Source organism: Diceros bicornis, unplaced genomic scaffold, assembly GCF_020826845.1.
Source record: "Diceros bicornis minor isolate mBicDic1 unplaced genomic scaffold, mDicBic1.mat.cur scaffold_158_ctg1, whole genome shotgun sequence".
Lineage (NCBI taxonomy): Eukaryota > Metazoa > Chordata > Mammalia > Perissodactyla > Rhinocerotidae > Diceros > Diceros bicornis.
In genome coordinates, this window is record NW_026691064.1 from 198,973 (window position 1) to 218,197 (window position 19,225).

General features: G+C 35.7%; 1 long non-coding RNA gene across 2 annotated transcripts in view; it reads right to left on the reverse strand.

Annotated features, from left to right (window-relative positions):
* The window catches only part of LOC131402559 (uncharacterized), an 87,450-nt gene that overhangs the window by 10,666 nt on the left and 57,559 nt on the right, over positions 1 to 19,225 (reverse strand). For both annotated transcript variants that reach the window (XR_009218768.1, XR_009218769.1), the window contains exon 2: positions 12,797 to 12,913. This is a non-coding gene — a long non-coding RNA (uncharacterized LOC131402559). The remainder of the gene's footprint in view (positions 1 to 12,796; positions 12,914 to 19,225) is intronic.

The window sequence follows — 19,225 nt, forward strand, 5'->3', positions numbered from 1 at the left end:
CGGAGAACCCCCAGAAAAGCTGGTTCACAAAGATATTAAAACCGGCTCTTAAAGGGCCCACACACAAACTCACCCATTTCAAAGAGCAACCTAAAATCACTAGAAAGAAAGGTGCACAACCCTTTGGGGAAAAGAGACTCATATGATAGGTCCTGAGCGCATCTGGGTGAGAGGTGAGACCTCTCCAGGGACTGGGACATTGGTGGCAGTCATTATTGTGATCTGGTGGGGGCATGCTGACATAGACACCAGCATATGCCATTGGAGTTCTCCCTGGGGCCTGTTAGCCCAGGGTCTGCCCCACTCACTAGAGCACCGATTTAATCCAGCTCAACCAGGGCAGGCAGCCCACCCTAGAGACTGGCCCCACCCAACAACAAGCCCTCAGGGAACTTGTGGGCCTGCATAGATTAGTGACTGGATTCTTTGCAGCCTGGTGACTGGGTCCACCTCTGTAGGGCAGGGTGTGTGCAAGGAGGGGGTGGAGAGTGTGGGGCTCCTGTCTTGGAGAGACAAGGTCCACCTCAAGAGGTCAGGGTGCACGCACGGGGCAGGACTGTGTTGACTGTATGTGTGGGCCTGTGGGCGGCAGGGCTTGTCAGCTGCAGAAGACTTGTGCTTCTCAAAGACCCACGTAGGAGGTTGGCCCCACCTTCCAAAGCCTGAAACAATTGGGAGCTCCCATGCCTGAGGCCAGCCCCACCCAGCTGCAATCCTCAGAGAGCTGACAAGAGACCTGAAGGATAGAGGCTTATAGCAATTGTAAGCTGCTGAGCCTAACAACCTGCCATGCTGGGGGCCTACTCACTTAATAGAAATACAGCAACAGGATTGTGCTATTAGACCTTGCAGCCAACTCTGCTGGGACACCCCACACTCGATAAAGAGACTGAAGGGCCCACAACAACTACACGCAGCTGAGTATTACAACAGCTGGCCAGGGGCATAGCTCAGCCTCCCTGGGCACCTATGGGAAGAACAACCCTGCCACAACAGAAGGACACACGTAGCCCACACAGGGGTCACTCCTGGAACATTTGCAACTGGAGAGGAGAGGGAAGCACACTGCCACTCCTCCTAAGGCATCACTTATATAGGGTCACCTCTTCGAGAGCAGGAGATGTGGCCAACCTACCTAATACATAGACACAAGCACAGGAAAAGAGGCAAAATGAGGAGGGAAAGTAATACATTCCAAGCAAGGGAACAGGACAAAACCCCAGAAAAGGAACTAAGCACAACAGAAATGAGCAAGCTACCCGACAGAAAGTTCAAACAAAGAGTGTTAAGGATGCTCACTGATCTGGGGAGAAGAATAGATGAACTCAGTGAGAATGTCAACAAAGAAAGGGAAGATATAAAAAAGAACCAACCAGAAATGAAGAATACAATACTGGAAATGAAAAATTCACTAGAAGAACTCAAAAGCAGAGTAGAGGATACAGAAGAATGGATCTGCAAGCTGGATGAAAGACTAGAAGAAATCACCCAAACTGAGCAGATAAAAGAAAAAAGAATTAAAAAGACTGAAGACAGTCTGAGACCTCCGGGACAACATCAAGTGCACTAACATCCATGTTATAGGTGTCCCAGAAAGAGAAGAGCGAGACAAAGGGGCAGAAAATATGTTTGAAGAAATAATAACTCAAAACTTCCCTAACCTAAGGAAGGAAACAGCCATCCAGGTACCGGAAGCACAGAGAGCACCAAACAAGATAAACCCAAAGAGGCCCACACCAAGACACATCATAATTAAAATGTCCATAATTAAAGATAAAGAGAGAACCTTAAAAGCCACAAGAGAAAGACAAGTTACATACAAAGGAAACTCCATAAGGCTATCAGCTGACTTCTCAGCAGAAACCTTACAGGCTAGAAGAGAGTTGCATGATATATTTAAAGTGCTAAAAGGAAAAAACCTACAGCCAAGAATACTCTACCTAGCAAGATTATCAGTCAAAATGGAAAGAGAGATAAAAAATTTCCCAGACAAGCAAAAATTAAAGGAGTTTGTCACCGAGAAACCAGTACTACAAGAAATGCTAAGGGGACTTATTTAAGGAGAAAAGAGAAGACCACAAATAGAAAAAATTATCTATTTCCATGATGAGGGGGTAATGGATACAAATGCACAAAAATTAGGTTAGATATTATATCAAAAACATAAAATGTGGGAGGAGGGAAGTTAAAGAGTAGACCTTTCAGCAGAAGTCAAATTAAAGAGACTATCAAGTTAATATAGATTGCTATATACGTATGTTACTATATATGACCCCCATGGTAATCACAAACGAGAAGGCTATAATAAATACACAAAAAACTAAGAGGAAGGAACCCAAACATAATACTAAAGAAAGCCATCAAACCACAAGGGAAGAGAGCAAGAGAAGAAGAAAGAAAGGAACAGAGAGAACTACTAAAACACCAAGAAAAAAAGTTTAAAAATGGCAGTAAGTACATACTTATCAATAGCTACTTTAAATGTTAATGGACTAAATGTTCCAATAAAAAGGCATAGGGTGGCTGACTGGATAAAAAAAAAAGACCCATATATATGCTGCACACAAGAGACACACTTCAGACCTAAAGACACTCACAAACTGAAAGTGAAGGGATGGGAAAAGATACTCCATGCTAATGGCAATAAAAAGAAAGCTGGGATAGCAATATTCATATCAGACAAAATAGACTTTAAAACAAAAACTGTAAAAAGAGACAAAGAAGCGCACTACATAATGATCAAGGAAACAAACCAACAAGAGGACATAACACTTGTAAATATCTATGCACCCAACACAGGAGCACCTAAATATATAAAGCAATTATTAACAGACATAAAAAGAGAAATAGACAGTAACACAATAATAGTCGGGGACTTCAACACTCCACTTACACCAACGGATAGATCATCCAAACAGAAGATCAATAAGGAAACATTGGCCTTAAATGACACTAGAAGAGATGGACCTAGTAGATATATACAGAACATTCCATCCAAAAACTGAAGAATACACATTCTTTTCAAATGCACATGAAACATTCTCCAGGATTGATCACATATTAGGCCACAAAAAAGTCTCCATAAATTTAAGAAGATTGAAATAACACCAAGCATCTTTTCTGACCGCAACGGTATGAAACTAGAATCAACTATAGGAAGAAAATCAGGAAAGCCACAAATATGTGGAGATTAAACAAAATGCTACTGAGAAATGATTGGGTCAATGAAGAAATCAATGGATAAATCAAAAAATACTTGGAGACAAACGAAAATGAAAATACGACATGCCAGAATTTATGGGATACAGCAAAAGCGGTTCTAAGAGGGAAGTTTATAGCAATACAGGCCTATCTCAACAAACAAGAAAAATCTCAAATAAACAATTTAACAATGCACCTAAAGGAACTGGAAAAAGAAGAACAAACAAAGCCAAAATCAGTAGAAGAAGGGAAATAATAAAAATCAGAGCAGAAATAAATGAAATAGAGACAAAAAAAAATAGAAAAAATTAATAAGACCAAGAGCTGGTTCTTTGAAAAGATCAAAAAAATTGACAAACCTTTAGCTAGATTCAGCAAGAAAAAAAGAGAGAAGGCACAAATGAGTAAAATCAGACATGAAAGAAGATAAATTACAATGGACACCTCAGAAATACAAAAGAATATAACAGAATACTATGAAAAGCTATACGCCAACAGATTTGACAATGTGGAAGAAATGGATAAATTCTTAGAATCATACAATCTTCCAAAACTGGATCAAGAAGAAATAGAGAATTTGAATAGACCAATCACCAGTAAGGAGATCGAGAGTGTAATCAAAAACCTCCCCAAAAGTAAAAGTCCAGGACCAGATGGCTTCCCAGTGAATTCTACCAAACATACAAAGAAGACTTAATACCTATCCTTCTCAAACTCTTCCAAAAAATTGAGGAGGCAGGGAAGATCCCTAACTCATTCTACGAAGCTGACATTACCCTGATACCAAAACCAGACAAGGACAACACAAAAAAAAAAGAAAATTACAGGCCAATATCACTGATGAACATCGATGCAAAAATCCTCAACAAAATACTAGCAAATCACATACAACAATATTTTTAAAAGATTATACACCATGATCAGGTGGGATTTATTCCAGGGATGCGGGGAAGCTTCAACATTTGCAAATCAATCAACGTGATACACCACATTAATAAAATGAAGAATAAAAATCACATGATCATCTCAATAGATGCAGAGAAAGCATTTGACAAGATACAGCATCCATTTATGATAAAAACTCTGAATAAAATGGGTATAGAAGGAAAGTACTTCAACATAATAAAGGCCATATATGACAAACCCACAGCTAATATTATCCTCAATGGTGAAAAACTGAAAGCAATCCCTCTAAGCACAGGAATAACCAAAGAGGTGAAAGATCTGTACACTGAAATCTATAAAACATTGCTGAAAGAAACTGAAGAAGACACAAAGAAATGGAAAGATATTCCGTGCTCTTGGATTGGAAGAATTAACATAATTAAGATGTCCATACTTCCTAAAGCCATCTATAGATTCAATGCAATCCCTATCAAAGTTCCAACAACATTTTTCACAGAAATGGAACAAAGAATCCTAAAATTTATATGAACAACAAAAGACCCCGAATAGCTAAAAGGATCCTGAGAAAAAAGAACAAAGCTGGAGGTATCACACTCCCTGATTTCAAAACATACTACAAAGCTATAGTAACCAAAACAGCATGGTACTGGCACAAAAACAGACACACAGATCAATGGAATAGAATTGAAAGCCCAGAAATAAACCCACACATCTATGGACAGCTAATCTTCGACAAAGGAGCCAGGAACGTACAATGGAGAAAGGAAAGTCTCTTCAACAAATGGTGTTGGAAAAACTGGACAGCCACATGTAAAAATATGAAAATAGACCATTACCTTATACCATACACAAAAATTAACTCAAAATGGATTAAAGACTTGAATGTAAGACCTAAAACAATGAAACTTCTAGAAGAAAACATAGGCAATACGCTCTTCGACATTGGTCTTAGCAACATATTTTCAAGCACCATGTCTGACTGGGCAAGAGAAATGATAGAAAAAATAAACAAATGGGACTACATCAAACTAAAAAGCTTCTGCACAGCAAAGGAAACCATCAACAAAATGAAAAGACAACATAACAATTGGGAGAAGATATTTGCAAACCATTCATCTGATAAGGGATTAATCTCCAAAATATATAAAGAACTCATGCATCTCAACAACAACAAAACTAACAGCCCAATTAAAAAATGGGCAAAATACCTGAACAGACATTTCTCCAAAGAAGATATACAGATGGCCATCAGGCACATGAAAAGATGTTCAGCATCATTAATTATCAGGGAAATGCAAATCAAAACTACAATGAGATATCACCTCACGCCCGTCAGAATGGCTATAATTAACAAGAGAGGAAACAACAACAAGTGTTGGAGAGGATGTGGAGAGAAGGGAACTCTCATACACTGCTGGTGGGAGTGCAAACTGGTGCACCCACAATGGAAAACAGTACGGATATTCCTCAAAAAATTAAGGATAGAACTGCCATATGATCCAGCTATTCCACTGCTGAGTATTTATCCAAAGAACTTGAAAACAGCAATGCGTAAAAATACATGCACCTCTCTGTTCATTGCAGCGTTATTCACAATAGCCGACATGTGGAAGCAACCTAAGCGCCCATCAAGGGAAGAATGGATAAAGAAGATGTGGTATATATACACACTGGAATACTACTCAGCCATAAGAAACGATGAAATCCAGCCATTTGTGACAACATGGATGGACATTGAGGGTATTATGCAAAGTGAAATAAGTCAGAGGGAGAAGATCAAATACCGTATGATCTCACTCAGTAAGTAGTAGATAATAACAACAAACAAACACATAGAGACAGAGCTTGGATTGGTGGTTACCAGAGGGGAAGGAGGGAGGGAGGAGGATGAAAGGGATGATTAGGTACATGTGTGTGGTGATGGATTGTAATTAGTATTTGGGTGGTGAACATGGGAACATGATGTAATACATGCAGAAATAGAAGTACAATGATGTACACCTGAAATTTATACAATGTTATAAAGCAATGTTACCACAATAAGCCAAAAAAAATTTTTTTAAACAAAAATAAATTAAAAAAAAAACATATTCTCTAGTAAGTTGCTTTGTTTCCCTCATCACTTGTATTAACATATATAACACGCAATTTTGCAGGTGCCTGTGCATTTGTGCATGCATAGAGGTAATGTATTTCCGTGTCTATATACGTAATGTTATCAGACTCAATTTAATAGCTATGATTCACTATTACAAACAGTGCTGTTACAAATCATTTTGTACAGTATAGTAAATGGTTGAGAGCATGAACTCTAAGGTCAAACTGCTTGGATTTAAACCCTGGTCTGGTCAAGTACTGGCTGTGTGTCCTTGGGCATATTACTCAACATCTCTCTTCTTCAATTTCCTCTTACGTAAAAGGTAGATTATTATAGTACTTATATCAAAGGGCTGAAGAGAGGGTTATTTATATAAAAAGTATATAAACGGTGCATGGCATATGATAACAATTTGCTACAATAGAGAATGAAAAAACAGAGGATGTCAATGAAGCCAAAAGTTTGTTCTTTGAAAAGATTAACAAAAGGGACAAAACTTTAGGTAAACTGACCAAGAGAAAAAGATAGAAGGCTCAAATTACAAATCAGTAATGAAAGAGGGAGCAACCCTAACGACCTCACATGAATAAAAAAAGAGTATAAATGAATACTATTAACAACTGTATGCCAACAAACTAGATACCTTGCACGAAGCGGACAAATTGTGGGGCCAGCCCAGTGGCATAGTGATTAGGTTTGTGTGCTCCATTTTGGCAGCCAGGGTTTGTGGGTTTGAATCTCAGGAGCGGACCAACACACTGATCAACAAGCCATGCTGTGGTGGCATCTCACATACAAGGTAGAGGAAGATGGACACAGAGGTTAGCTCAGAGCCAATCTTCATCAGCAAAAAGAGGAAGACTGGCAACAGAAGTTAACTCAGGGACCAATCTTCCTCACAAAAATTAAAATAAAAAAATAAAGAAAAGGAAAAATTGCTAGAAAAACATACTACCAAACCTGACTCAAGCAAAACTAGAAAATCAGAATATACTATAACAAGTAAAGAAATAAAATAATCAAAAACATCTGAAAAAGTAAAGCTCATGCCCCACTGGCTTTACTGGTGAATTCTGCCAAATATTCAAAGAAGAATTAACTGCAATTCTTCATAAACTTTTCTAAAAAAAAAAAAAATAGAATAGGAGGTAACAGTTCCCAATTCATTGTATGAAGCCAGTATTATTCTGATACCAAAAAACAAAGATATTACAAGAAAAGAAAACTATACAATAATATTTCTCATGAATATACACACAAACATCTCCAAGTTACTAGCAAACTGAATCCAGTTTATGAAAACTGTATATGAAAAAGATTATACATCATTACTAAGTGAGATTTCTCCCAGAAATCCAAAATTTATTCAACATCTAAAAATCAGTTAGTGTCACACATCATATCAATAGAAAACATGACAAAACCACACGATCTCAATAGACAGAAAAAAGCATTTCACAAAATCCAACACTCATTCATGATAAAAAACATTCAACAAACTAAGAAGAGAAGGAAATCTCCGCAACCTGATAAAGGATATCTACAAAAATCCCTACAGTTAACATTATAGTTAATGGGCAAAGACTGAATGCCTTCCTCCTATGACTGGAGACAAGACAAAGATCTGCTTTCACCACTTCTGTTTAACACTGTACTGGAGGTTCTAACCAAGGCAATTGGGGAAGAAAAAGAAATTTGAAAATATCCAGATTGGAAAGGAAGAGGTAAAACTACCTCTATTCTCAGATGGCATAATCTTATGTATAGAAAATCCCAAGGAATCCACTAAAAAATTATTAGAACTAACAAATGGATTCATCAAGGTTACAGGACACAGATCAAAGTAAAAAAAACAATTGTATTTATATACAGTTGCAATGTACGATTAGAAAATAAAATTACGAAAACATTTTCATTAATAACATCCAAAGAATAAATGACAGGGATAAATTTAAGAAAAGATGCAAAACATACTCTAAAAACTATGAAACATTGTAGAAAGTAAATGCAATCTAAACAAATGGAAAGACATTCATGTGTAAGGATCAGAAGACTTAACATTGTCGAATGGCAATGCTCCCTAAATTGATTTTCAGATTCAACACAATTACCATCAAAATGCCAGCTAGTGGTTTTTGCAGAAATTGACAAGTTGATCTTAAAGTTCATATGGAAACACAAGGGACCCAGAGGAGCCAAAAAACTTAGAAAAAATAACAGAGTTAGAGGACTCACACTAGCAGATTTCACAATTTCCTACAAAACTACAGTTGTTAAGACACTGTGGTATTGCCATAAGTAGACATATAGCTCAATGGAAAAGATTTTAGGTCCAGAAATAAACCCTCGCATTTATGGCCAGATGATTTCGAGTACCAAGACAAATCAATGGGGAAAGAATCATCTTTTTAACAAATGATGCTGAGACAACTAGATATCCACACACAAAAAAATGAATTTGGACACCTTTCTCACATCATACACAAAAGTTAACTCAAAATGGATCAGAGAGCTAAATGTGAGAGCTAAAATGCTAAAACTTTTAGAAGAAAATATAGGAATAAATCTTCATGACTTTGGATTAGGTAATGGATTCTTAGATATGACACAAAAACACAAGCAACGAAAGAAAAAGTAGATAAATAGGACTTTATCAAAATTAAAAACTTTTGTTCTTTAAGGAACACAATTAAGAAAGTGAAAATACAACCCACAGGATAAGACAATATTTGCAAATCATATATCTGATAAGGGACTTGCATTCAGAACATACAAAGAGCTCTCACAAGTCAACAATAAAAAGATAAATAACCCAATTAAAGATAGGCAAAGGATTTGAATAGACATTTCTCATAAATAATATACAAATAGCTAACAACCACATGAAAACATGTGCCATCACCACTAGCCATCAGAGACACACAAACCAAAACCACGAGACACGCTTCACACCCAGCAGATTGGCAATAATCAGAAAGACAGATAAAAACAAGTGCTTGGTGAGCATGTAAAGAAACTGAAAACCTCATATACTGCTGGTGCGTAGAGAAAACAGTCTGTCAGTTCCTCAAACGGTTAAACGTAGAGTTGTCATATGACCCAGCAATTCCTCCTAGCCAAGAGAAATAGAACATACATCCACACAAAAACTTGTACGTGAATGTTTACAGCAGCATAATTTATAACAGCCACAATGTGGAAGCAACCCAAATGTCTATTAAATGATGAATGGATTTATCTATTTATCAATAGATAATAATATTTGACTTATCTATATAGTGGAATATTATTTGGCAATAAAGAATAAAACGTAATTAAGTGTTGATCTATACTACAACATGGATGAAGCTCCAAAACATGATCCTTAATGAAAGAAGTCAGTCACAATAGACCACATGTTGTAAGATTCCATTCATATGAAACGTCCGGAATAGACAAATTTTGTGTGGGACGAGGGTATGGGGTTTCTTTTTTATTAACGGTACAGGGTTTCTTTTTTGATTGATGAAAATGTTCTAAAATTACATTATGATGATAGCTGTACAACTGTGAGTATACTAAAATTAATATAAAAATTCAATTGTACACTTTAAATAAAGGGTGAATTGCATAGTATGTGAATTATATCTCACTAAAGCTTTTTCAGAAAGCATCTGCTATAGATTTGTGCCCAGCAACTTGGCTGTTTTGTATATTGCTTTCAAATTCTCATTCTTTCATTGCTTTTTGTTATCTTAATATGTTTACTAGGATCACTAACCTAATGTTAAATAGAAACAATCATCAATGGTCTTTCTTCAGTCCTCATTTTAAAGGAAAATTTCTAACCCTTCACTGTTAACTACTATGTTTGCTGTAGATTTTAGGAGATACCCAACTCATATCTTACATCCTCCATAAAGAATTTTCAGCGCATTCCAGCCTTGAATCATGTCTTCCTCTTTGCGTGCCTTTGGTATTTATTGTCTGCCTCATGGATGTAAAGATAAAAATCTTTTGTGGTCTAATATTGCTTAACATGAAACAACCTTCCAAGAGTAAACCAAATGCTTGTAAAACTTCTCAGATCATAACAGCATAGAATGAGCTACTTCCCTTTAAATGCCCACACCAGTCACTTAGGATATAGCACTGCACAGATTTAAAACAGCTTTTGCATGATTATCAATTATATTTTATGTATCTTTTATGACTGGATCTTATTTCTCTGATCAAGCTCCTAGTGGGCATGGACTATATTTGTTTGTATTTCCATGAAGTTTTACAATAAGTCCTCAATAAATATTGGTCAAGTTGATGTAATATAGTCCTTTGAAGGCTGGTATTACCATTACCACCCCAGTGTTTTCTATCATATCCAGCACTTCCTCCATGTCTCTATAGGACACACATTATTTTCGAAGGTGAGGGAATATGGATTGAAAGCATTGGATGAATCAGTGTGAGCCTGGGAAGGGAGATTCTGCTGTACTTAACAATTCGTACAACTTCAAAGTCAGCAGCAAAACAGTCTTGGAGACAAGGGCCTGTAGAACGCCCATTTGGAAATGGGACACATCTTTGTTTTCCTTTTGTGGTTCTTTTTTAAATTTGACCGTTCTGTTTTAATGGTCAACAGCTTCAGCTCCAATTTTGTGCAGCAACAGAATCAAAGCAATGTTAAGAGGCTATTCTTGAGGTGATTCAGGCCTATACTTCTCATTTTGAAGGTGAACAAAGGAAAGAATAAATCATCCACCGAGCTCTTGTAGTGAACTGATGTTACTACTGTAGCTAAACCGCCCCAATTGTGCTCTACTGAATGAGCGACAAAACTACTACCCACCCGCTTTACTTTCCCTCTCCCACTCAAGACGTTTCACTTAATGAACTGGTTGAGGAGATTTGAATTGTTGCCATTCCCTGGGCTGCTGAGTTAAAAATACCCAGGCTTTATGAATAAGAATTATACAGCTAGATTTTCTCAAGTCTGCCAGTATCACCATAAAAATGTGAATAACATCTTCAGATCAAATAGTACATAAAGGAAACTTTAGCAATAAAAATTAATAGTGTATCCACTCACTGCCTTATGGTCTGCTGCTTACTGAATTAGTCCAGTTGCCGAGGATAAAATCATAAAGCTTACTAAAGAAAAATAACATAAAAACGTATTTGTTTATGATCTTTCAATACCAAGAGAGGAATCAAATCTGTGATTTGAAAACCATTTTTCAGAAATATAGTGGAATATGGAATAAAAGGCAATTTACCCTTCCTCAGTAGGGTATAAGGTATTAAGACTGCAGGAATAAGGCCAAGAAACTCTCCACCATGTGCAGTTTTTCAAGGTGAAAGAAAACCCTTGTCAAACTCCAGCAGTGAAAAGAAATGAGGAAGGATGATTAATAACACTGTTGGCAGGGCAAAATAAACCTTGAAATCTAAACAATCTTCCATCATACCGAAAGAGCATGCATCTATTGTCTCTCTGCATTTTAATTGTTGGTTTGTTATTCCTAAAGTACTGTGGCATCCTGTTTAAATGTGTGCAAATATTTCTCAGCGTGAAAGTAGAAACATGGAAATTGTTAGTGAGCCATATAAATATCCGATAGTTCATATTGCTCTCAAGTACATATAAATCCTTTAGCTTCTCCAGCGTCATTTAGCAATTCCTAAAATCTACATTGCTCACCCACTGTCTCACATAGTTATAGGTGTGAATAAAGTTTCTAGCTACATAAACTAAATATCATGGCTGTGTGGAATGCTCTCCTCTGCAGCATTACTTGGATTACTATGTCTATCCTTAAACAAACAAACACAATCACAAACATCCTCCCCTGAAATAGTTCACTGATTAACAAACTCTTAAAAATTATTTTTCTTTTTTATTTTTGATTTATAGGTTTTGAGGGATGATAAATTGTGTCTTCTCTGAAATAGGATACTTCTGTTCCATTTGAGATTGCTCAAATTTGAACATTTATTTTTCCTAGTAAGAAAATTATAAATAGCCAAAACTTGGAAGCAACCCAAGTGCTCATCAACAGATGAATGGATAAAGAAGATGTTTTATATATATGCAGTGGAATACTACTCAGCCATAAAAAAGATGAAATTGTGACATTTGTGACAACATGGATGGACCTTGAGGGTATTTTGCTAAGCAAAATAATTCAGATGGAGAAAGCCAAATACCATATGATTTCACTCATATGTGGAAGATAAAAAACGATCAAACACACACACACATAGATAAGGAGAGTAGATGGGTGGTTACCAGAGGGGAAGTGGATGGGGGGAGGGCAAAAGGGGTAAAGGGGCACATATGTATAGTGATGGATGGAAACTAGACATTTGGTGGTGAACACAATGCAGTCTATACAGAAGTTGAAATATAATAACATACATCTGGAATTTATACAATGTTATAAACCAGTGTAACCTCAATAAAATAATTTTAAAAAAAGAAAATTATAGTAATAGTAGGAGAGAACCCTCACCCTCTCTAATTGTACAAGTTAGGGTAACACTAGCTGTTGTTAACAAGTGTATCCCCAAATGATCTAAACGCATTAGATTATTGTGTTTTTCACACCACATTACCGGACAGGGGAATGTGTTGGCGGGGCAACTTTCATCCACACAATAATTCAGGGACTCATGTTCTCAGCAGCTCAGCAGTCTTCAAGGTCACCATTGATTGTCTCCAACCCAGCCAGCCTGAAGAGGAACAAAACAAGGAGGACTGCATGGAAGAGGCCTTTAGGAACCAGCACTAGAAGAGGCATGCAATTCTCCTCTCGCATTGTACTGGCTAGAATTCAGTCACATAGCCACAAATACCTCCAAGGAAGGCTGAGAAATAGCCTTCCTATGTACCCAGAGAGCAAAGGGAATGCATATTTTGATGAACAACTAACTAGTTTCTTCTTTCACAGTTAAATAACTTAAACCCTTGATATTTTTTAACTTGATGAAAAATGAATGTTTATATTCCATTAAAACCCAACCAATTAGGTCATTTATAAATTAGGCATAAATTCAGAATACTTTATCTGATGTAACACATTTTATGATGCATTATATCTATTTTTTAGGTAAGAAAACTTGGGCTCAAATGAGTCTCATGACTAAATCTAAGGTTACAAGTTGCCTCATCTTTAGGTCTAGCTCTTTGACTGGAAGATTTCAGCATCTTCAGTGAAAAATCAAGAATACTAACAAAGTAGTGTCTACTTTGCATCAAACCTACTTATTGATTTTTCTTTCCATCGATACCTTGTGCTAACTTAAGCCAAAACTCACTGTAGAGGTAATAAATGTATTATAGAAATTGAGAATATATGTGAGAAAGTGACCAATATTTCAGATACATAATATGCGCTCAATTACATGTTTTAAACATTATTCTGACATTTTAACAAGGGAAAATCCAGACTCAGATTATTTCAATGGTGAATTCTTCAAAACACTTAAGGAAGAAACAATATCAATTACACATAATATCTTTCCAAAAATAAGAGGATAGAACACTTTCCTCTTATACTTTTGTGGGGCCAGCATAACGTCAATACCAAAAGCAGACAAAGATATCACAAGAAAAGAAAACTACAGACTACTATCCCTCTTGAACACAGACACAAAAATTATTAACAAACTATAACAAATTAAATACAGTAATGTATATAAAAAGGATAATATGTCATAATCGAGTTGGTGTATGGGTATATCTTGGAAATGCAAGGCTGATTCAACATATAATCACTCAATATAGTTCATCACATAAACACACTAGAGAATAAAAACCATAAGATCTTTTCAAATAATGCAGAAAAAGCATTTTATAAAATTCCACATCCATTCATAGTAAAAACAAACAAACAAAACCCTCTCAGCAAACTAGAAATGTACAGGAACTTCCATTAACCTAAGTAGCATTTAAAAAAATTTACAGCAAACATCATATATAATGGTAAAAGACTGAATGTTTCCCCCCAAACTTGGGGAAGGCAAAGATCTTCACCTACTCCTATTCAACATCAAACCACTAAGACAAGGAAAAGAAATAGGCATACACAATAGAAGGGAAGAAATAAAACTATCACTATTCATAAACTACCTGATTATCTACTTAGAAAATCCTTATAGAATCTACAAAAAAAAAAAAAAAAGAGAGAGAGGGGACTCTTGAAACTCTCAGTGAGTTTACAAAGTCAAAATTATAGAGTCAATATACAAAGTTCAATTTTTTTATATACTAGCAATAAACAATTGGAAATTAAAATTTAAAAAGTAACAAAATGAAATACATAGTTATAAATTTAACAAAATATGTGCAGCACTTGTATGCTGAAAACACAAAATATTGATCAAAAAAATCAAAGGGAACCTAAATAAGAGAAATAATGTGTTCATGGATTAAGAGATTTTATATAATAAAGATGAAGATTCACCTCAAATAGATAGACAGATTCAATACAATCTCAGTCAAAATCCCAGCAGGATTTTTTGTTTTTTTGTCAGCAAGCTAACTCTAAAATTTATATGGAAAGACAAAGTAATTAGAATTTCCAAAACAATTTTGAAAAAAAGAACAAAGTTGGAGGACTCACGATACCTAATCTCAAGGCTTAATATAAAGCTACACTAATCAGTGTGGTATTAGAGAAAAGAATGACACACAGATCAATGAAACAGAATCAAGTCCATAAGTAGATCCACACCTATATGGTTAATTTATATTTTACAAAGATGCAAGAGCAATTCAATGAAGAAATGATAGTCTTTCAACAAATGATTCTGAAACAATTGGACTTTTTATTTATTTATCTGTACTTCAATTTATATCTCACACTTTGTACAAAAACTAATTCAAAATGCATCATGGACCTAAATGTAAAATATAAAACTATAAAATTTCTAGAAAAAAAGTAAGAGAAAATCTGTATTACTTGATGTTATACAAAAAGATTTTAGATCCAACACTAAAAGCATGACTCATAAAAGAAAAAATTAATAAATTAGACTTTGTCAAAATTTAAAATATTTGCTATGCCAAAGATATTCTTAAGAGAATGAAGAGACAAGCCATACCCTAGGAGGAAACATTTGCAAATCACATATCTGACAAAGGATTTACATCCAGAATACTATAGAAAGAACTCTTGAAACATAGCCATAAGAAGTCAAACAACACAATTTTTAATAAATGAGCAAAATATTTGAACAGAAATATCTTCACCAAAGAAGATATAAGGATGAAATATAAGTAGACGAAAAGATGTTCAGTGTAATTAGCCATTAAGGAAATGTTAATTATAACCACAATGAGATTCCACTACATATCTATCAGAATAGCTAAAATCAGAAAAGCTGACAATACTAATTACTGTGAGGGAGTGGGCAGCTGGAACTCTCACTCATTGCTGGTGAGAATGCAAAATGGTACAGTGACTCTGGAAAACAGTTTGGCATTTTCTTATAAAGTTAAACATACACTCACCGTATGGTACAATAATACAATCAATTCTCCTTATTCACAGATTCCACATTTGTGAATTTGCCCACTTGCTGAAATTCATTTGTAACTCCCAAATCGATACTTATGAGGCTTTTGTGGTCATTCCTTGGCGTGTACAGAGCAGTAAAAAATTTGAGTCACTCAACATGCACATTCCCAGGTGAGATTGAACAAGGCAATGCTCTGGCTTCTTGTTTTAACTCTCATATTGTAAATGTGTCCTTTTCTCAGTCTATTTAGTTTTCTATGGTTTTTTTTTTTTTGCATTTTTGTTCTTTTTGTTGGTGACTTTGCTGTTTAAAATGGCCCCTAGGTGTGTAGTGCTGAAGTGCTGTCTAGTGTTTTTAAACTCAAGAAGGCTGTAAAGTGCCTTATGGAAAAAATGTGTGTTAGATGAGTTTTGTTGAGCCACAAGTTACAGTGCTGTTAGCCATGAGTTCAGTGTTAATGAAGCAACAATGTGTATTAAATACGGTGTCATTAAACAGAAAACACATGTAAAACAAAGTTACGTATTGATCAGTTGACAAAAACATTGCGGCTAGAGGCTCACAGAAACTTAACCCTGCATTTCTCCTAGGAACAATGTCTCATTACTCGCTAACTCAGTGTTCAAGGTGACTTTATAGAACATAACTACCACAAATAACAAGAATTGATTGTGACACCCCGAGATATTTACCCAAAATAAATGAAAATTTGTGTTTAAAAAAATCTATATTTAAGTTTTATAACAGTTTTTTTCATAATTGTCCCAAACTAGAAACTATCTATATTAATTTTCTGTTACTATCATAACAAATTACCACAAATGTAGCCACTTTCAACAACGCAAATTTTTATTTCACAGTTTCCATAGATCAGAAGTCCAGTCGACTCAGCTTAGAATCTCACAAGGCTGAAATCAAGGTGTTGATAAAGCTAAGTTCCTTTCTGAAAGTTCTCGGTGGCAGTCCATTTCCTTGCTCGTTTTTCCATTTTCTTTCCTGGCTGTTGACCTGAAATTTATCATTACCATTACATCTGGTTAAAGATTAGGGAGATTAGGGCAGTTTAGTCTTTGCATTGGCTAAAGACCCATGGGATCTGATGAATGCAGGATGATCACTACCAAAATGAGGATGGGGCTCTATATGCTGAGTCTGGATGAGATGGTGACCAACGCGAACAGAGTTGAGATGGCACTGAGCTGAGAATTCAATGAAGAGATATGAATGATGCAGATCTCCTTCTGACTCCAGGTATTTCATAGCTGCAGCTCCCAGGTCTGTAGAAAACTACTCGGAGCGCTGAGGTCTCACCTCTCTATTCTTGGGTATGTTCCCCTCCCACTATGGAGAAATTAATGTAAAAATACTCATTTCCCTATCTCTTCCCCTCCAGGTCCTCCCAATCTCTCTAAGAACTTAGTCTCTACCTAGACAATTCCATTTGCTTCACTCGCAAGAAAAGTAAAAGAAGCATTATGGAGCTGCGTTTTTTCTTCTGTTGTGGATCCATTTTTATTAGGCAAGCTTGAGGAGCTCAGAAAGGGGAAGTGCTCAGTCTAAACTCTGGGATGGGCATAAACTTTGCCTCCTAGGTAAGATAAACCTTCGCCTCATACCTGCAATTATATCACTCTTGTCCAGGGATATAAGTAGGTACCAAAATAAATCATAGAAAACTAAGACGAAAGGTTCATCATTGAATCTATGTGGTTATTTGTATATGTACATTTATGTATGTATGAACTACTAAACCTTGATCACCTCACTAAATTCCCAGACATTTACCACAATGTAATAGTAGTTATCACAAAGTAGTTCTTGAATATAGGATATTTAACTCAAAACTCACTTATTTATATCAATCTCAACAACAGGAACTTGAGAGAGAAACTTCAATTTTCCTGCCCTATATCTTTCTCCATCCAACTAGATGATCCCCTGGCCACTACATTAATCTACCCATTCCTCTGCATAGCCCCAAATGCCAATGAACCCCTGCAACTGGAAGTCTCTACCATAACCTTCATATTTTTTAGAATCAAAGCCTTGGTCTTTCTCTACTTATCATCTGCCCCTTTGGATTTATTATTTCTAGCAGTTTCACTGTTTTTCATTTAATGACACAAACTAAAATTCTTGAATCTTATTTCATTTATCTCTTTCTCTTGCCTATACCACCTATATACACTCAGTCAACTTTTTAAAATATTTCTCAATTCATTCCTTTATTTTTATTCCCATTGCCACTGCCTTGGTCTAGCTCCTTTGCAGTCCATTCTTTGGCTATTGAATTACCTCTAAATCAGTCTCCCTGGCTTCAGTTTTATTTCATTCACCCATCAATCATCCCAGGTACCACAGGCAGATTGACCTACCTAATAAATGGAAGAGATTTAGTTTTTAGCTTATTGAAAGCTACCAGTGATTCACAGTATAAAAAACTCAATATATATTTGTGAAATGAAAGAATAAATATTACTCAGATTGTCTATCATGGAACTTTGCATATGAGAGGCACTCAAGAATTGGAATAAATTTCCAATTGATATTAATTTTTAATAGATCTTGAAAGAGAAAGTCTGAATGCATAGAAATCTAAATATTTTCCTCATAAAGAAGATAATCAGAATTGTCTCCTAAAATATGTCTCAACAATATTCCAGCAACACTCCCAGATCTTTAAAATGATCCTTTTAGCAACTTTAGTGCTAACTTCATCGTCTTAGTGAGCTCCTGGTATGCTTAGTTTCACGTAAGGGTCTTCACAAAGTGAAATTTCCCATAGATTCAAACATTTCTCCCAAACTTCTGATTTTTTTCTGTAATATTTCAGGTATGTCACTATCATAGCCTTTGTTAAATACAAACACACACACTTATGCACACACACATGCATTTAATAAATGAATTAATTTTTGAAACATAAAAGTAAAGCTTTATGCCAATTGCAATATTTCATTTCTTAAGTATTCCTTCAAGTTCAAAATTAGAGTAGTTTTATTTATTTTCAGTGTAAATAGAACAACTGAAATCCCTCATTAGAATTCTAAATACCTAAAAGTCAAAACATATATCAATTATACTAAACCATTTAGTCTATCAGGCAGTTTAATAATTCCCAAAGGAAATGAGAAAGCTAATTACTTGGGTAATATAAATCCCCAAAAAGCTAGTCTCAAGCATAAAAATAGAGGAAACAATAACACTATACAGCAAGGATAGAAAGTAATTTTTTCTAGAAAATCCCTTTTCTTCAATTTTCATGGTTCAGGTTATGCCAGTCGTATTCAATAGCTATGTAATTTTCTCTCTCTAACCAGTGACGACTATTTTTACAGTGGAGAATGAGTTCTGTACAAGGTCAAAAACAGTGTGAATGATTCTATAAGGAAAGTTCTTTGAACAAAGTTCATTTAAGACCATTTACTAGCAGAGGCAGAAAACTGTTTCCATTATCCACATGAACCAGCATTACTGCTGTAAGTCGGAAGCACGGTTGCCAAGAGTGATGTGAGTCATTAA